Raw genomic sequence first — 4,450 nt, 5'->3', positions numbered from 1 at the left:
TAGCCGGCCTCTTGAGGGAAGCGCCGAGCCAGGCGGCCAAGTGCCGAGGCGGCTGGAAGTGCGTCGGGCCGGACGAAAAGTGCCTGCAGGGGGCGTGCGTGCGCGCGGTGCCAGCTGCCCGGGGGCTAGGCGCCGGAGCCAGAGGGGCAGCCGGCGCGGAGCGGGAGGTAGGGTCTCGAGCGGCCCGCGGCCTGGGCTCGTCCCCGCCCCTCTCTCTTCTCCCGCTGGCGGAGTTAGCTGCGGAGCCTGGAATATGGTCGGGGAAGCGGAAACCAAGGAGAAGCTGAAGCCTACCCCAGATTACCGGATGCAGCTGATGAACGACTAGAAGGTCATGAGCAGCCTGCCGAACTTCTGGGGGATCTTCCACCACCTCGAGCGGTTGCTGGACGAAGAAATTAGCAGAGTACCGAAAGATATGTATAATGACAAATTAAATGGCAGTACAGAGATAAGGAGTGCAGAATTGCCTGATGCTGTGAAACCTATTGTTCATTTACAAGATAAACTTTATGTGCCTGTAAAAGAATACCCAGGTTTTTATTTTGTTGGGAGACTCCTTGGACCTAGAGGACTTACAGCCAAACAACTTGAAGCACAAACCGGATGTAAAATCATGGTGGGAGGCAAAGGCTCAATGAGAGATTTAAAAAAAGGAGGAGCAAAATAGAGGCAAGCCCAATAGGGAGTATCTAAATGAAGATTTACATGTACTAATCACTGTGGAAGATGCTCAGAACAGAGCAGAAATCAAATTGACGAGAGAGGTGAAGAAGTGAAGAAATTATTGGTACCTGCAGCAGAAGGACAAGACAGCCTGAAGAAGATGCTGCTGTGATGGACCTTGTGATTCTGAATGGCACCTACAGAGATGCCAACATTAAATCACCAGTCCTTGCCTTTTCTCTTGCAGCAACAGCCCAGGCTGCTCCAAGGATCATTACTGAGCCTGAGTGCGTTCTCCCTCCAGCTGCCCTGCCTACTCCTACGCCAGCTGGCCCTACCATAATGCCTTTGATCAGACAAATACAGACCACTGTCATGCCAAACGGAACTCCTCCCCCAAATGCTGCGATAGGTCCTCCAGGGCCTGAAGCTGGTTTAATCTGTACACCCTGTGAGTACCCCTATACGTTGGCACCAGCTACATCAATCCTTGAGTATCCTGTTGAACCTAGTGGTGTATTAGGTGCGGTGGCTAGCTACTAAAGTTCGAATGCAAGATATGCGTGTCCATCCTTACCAAAGGATTGTGACCGCAGACCGAGCTGTCAGCGGCAACTAACCTATGACCTTCTGACCTCTGAACTCTTTGCCTAATGATGACCTGACCATGCCTGCCTGCTGATCAGTTAACTGGTAATCGCCTTTGCTTGCCTGTCATCAGTGCAGCGAGCTGAGGCACTTGTCCATTCATCTTACCATCTAACCAAACAAAAGACAAAGAAATTATCCTCCAACTCAGCTTTTTTTTTTTTTTTTCTGTTTGGGTGAAAGTGATTCTAGAACCTGCACTGAATAGTAGTAAAGCAATAAGGCCCAATTCATCCCACAGCACTGATCATCTTTTAATATCCCACCCTAAGCGAACGGGAAGAAGGCCTCTCTTAAGAAGGGGAGACAGATGGCCTTTAACTACTCAATGACAGAGGCAGTTACTGTGTGAGAGTTCTAGGAGTCTTTTTCTTCTCATAGCGAAGTCAAAGCTCTCTCTGAATGTACTGTGTGATGATCCATTATGCATGAACCTTCGGTCAGGGATATCATTGGTGAAGTGATTTCCCAAGTATTCAAAATATGATGTGCTGTTTAGTCACTACAGTGCCCTCAGCAGAAGTTACAGCCTTTTTTATATTGCCTGCCAAAATTTGAAGTATTAGAAGAAAGTGTGCCATGAGAGAAAAACGTAAGGAGTTTTGAAAAGTAATGCAAATAACAAAACTGAAACACTGTTTTGAAAAAGATAAACACCTGAGTTAAAATTACTGAATCTTCATTTTACACATTCTAAAAAAGTATGAGAACAAGGTACATGCATTGTGTGTCACATTGCTGGGCAAACTGTTCAAGTATTTTTTTAAAACCTCCCTGTATAGAAAAAAATCATTAAGGATGTAAAAACCGTGCTTGCCTATTTGCTGTATACATGTAATGAAATTGTAGATAAAATGTAGTGCATTGAAACAAATACACAAAAAGTTTACTATACATTTACTATACAAGGGTGCTGGTGCAGGAAAATATATATATATATATTTGGAAATGTAGCATTTTATACTTTCAATATTATTAAAAAAAGAACAAGGAAACTCTTTATTTTATTTTTTTATTTTTTTATTTTTGAGACAGAGTCTCGCTCTGTCGCCCAGGCTGGAGTGCAGTGGCCGGATCTCAGCTCACTGCAAGCTCCGCCTCCCGGGTTCATGCCATTCTCCTGCCTCAGCCTCCTGAGTAGCTGGGACTACAGGCTCCCACCACCGCGCCCAGCTAATTTTTTGTATTTTTAGTAGAGATGGGGTTTCACTGTGGTCTCGATCTGCCGGCCTTGTGATCCACCCGCCTCGGCTTCCCAAAGTGCTGAAATTACAGGCGTGAGCCACCGCGCCCGGCCCCGGAAACCCTTTATTTCATTAAATGATTTTTTCTGGTGGCTGTCAAGAAACAAAAGACCAAAAGAGCCTTTTTGTCTTTTTTTTTTTATTTTTTAAGTATTGGAGTAAGTCTGAAGAAAAGAAAGTGCCTTATTTTCCTTCATGGTCATTTAGTCAAGTGTCTCATAAAGATCAGCTTCTCCCTCAGAATACAAGTTAATGCATGTTACTCAGTCATCTAGTATGTGAAAAAAGATATGAGGGAGACAAATGAGTTGATGGTTTGAATTATGTGATTTTTGCCACATTACCTTGATGCGAATTTGCCAAATCTGATACTGTGAAAAGATTTGATAACTTTTCTAATGCCTAACAAGTTTTAAAACATCATTCTTTAAAAAATAACTTAATACTTTTGGTTATTCCAATATTCAATGTTAAGCCAAAGGATTCTGAGATAAAAAAAGATGTGTCATCTGAACTTCAGTTTACAGACAAAAATAGAGCTTTGTTTTATTTGGATAAGGGGGATGTATTCATTTGGTTTTGATTTTTATTTTGTTTTTAAATAATTTGAGATAATAGGATACCTAGCAAATGTTTTCAGAAAAGTGAATCTTTGTGATTTTCATTCTGGAAAACAATGTTTTAAATCACCCAGATTTAAATACATGTCTTTATATCATACCAGATAACTGGTATAGTGTATCCTTTTACTGTTTCAGTAACTTCTGCCTCCCCCACCCCTTAACTTTAAAAGAATGTGAAAAACTAACATCATAGTGTATATAAATGCTCAACCCCATTTCAGCTTAAGCTTCTAATTTCTCAAGAAGCTGAAACAGCTGGTTATGTAGTTGAAGCAATTTGTGTGCAAAGCCTACATCTAAACATTTGAGTGAATAATCATTAACTGCTCAGTACCAGACGTGGCAAAACTCAAGTGACAGTGGACTCCCCTCAGCTTAGCAACTCGTCCCCTCTTCCACACCTTCCCAGCATCACAGTCAGAGGTCAGCAGGAAGTTGAGTCATTACCTTTTTGGTGACCTCGCCTGCCATCTTGTCTCACTTGGAAACCGTTGTCAGTTTATTTATACTTTGCAATAGACATTCATTGTTTTGTATCCAGCTAGCTTTGATTTAATATGCCACTGCTTTGTCTTTCTGTTGCAGACATAGTTTTGATTTATTTAAAATATATGCTGTGACATTTTGATTTTTATATTGTTTGGTTGCTTTAATAAGTTTGCAACACTCAAACACTTGAGGTGATAGTTTTTAAAAACAATACCAGTATTTGATCCAGTTTCATCTCAGCTATGTTATACCTGGACATTTTAGATGTTTATCAAAGGTCTTTTATGGGGAAGAAAGTAAATTATGAAATAATAAATGTGTGACATTTATGGATAATGTTGGCTCTGAACAACCTTTTGAAAACTTGGTTGACAAAATTTTGGATCAACTGAAAAAGCATGACTTTTGAAATCTCTGAATGCTTCGTTCTCAGTATTATCATTCTTTTTAAAATTTATTTCTTATTAAAATATGTAGTTTTTAAGGCTTTTTTTCTGACAGTACTATGTAATTTTTTAGCCTGGGTAGATGGGAGTATTGCTTGTATGTTATCGTACAGCTGACATGTATTTTTATCTATTCTTTATTATCTTAGTTTCATGCTATGTATGTACCATAACCAACCTATTACCTGTGAGAAACATGTAAGATAATGTATTTACAGCCATTGTTACAAGTTTATAATATATTTTTCTATCTTGTTTTATATGTATGTTATATAACATTCAAAAAGAATTTTTTTCTTAATTGAGAAAAGGATACAAAATGCAAAATCCACAA

The 4,450-nt window shown here is 40.3% G+C and overlaps 1 pseudogene; it reads left to right on the top strand.

Moving 5' to 3' along the window:
• The first annotated feature begins 244 nt into the window (after positions 1-244).
• On the top strand, positions 245-1,662 carry LOC117066745 (annotated as a pseudogene).
• The last annotated feature ends 2,788 nt before the right edge of the window (positions 1,663-4,450 follow it).

The sequence above is a fragment of the Trachypithecus francoisi genome, unplaced genomic scaffold (genome assembly GCF_009764315.1).
Source record: "Trachypithecus francoisi isolate TF-2019V2 unplaced genomic scaffold, Tfra_2.0 Contig00140, whole genome shotgun sequence".
Taxonomy (NCBI): domain Eukaryota; kingdom Metazoa; phylum Chordata; class Mammalia; order Primates; family Cercopithecidae; genus Trachypithecus; species Trachypithecus francoisi.
The sequence above is the reverse complement of the archived record's forward strand: the minus strand, read 5'-3'. Positions and strand labels throughout refer to the sequence as shown.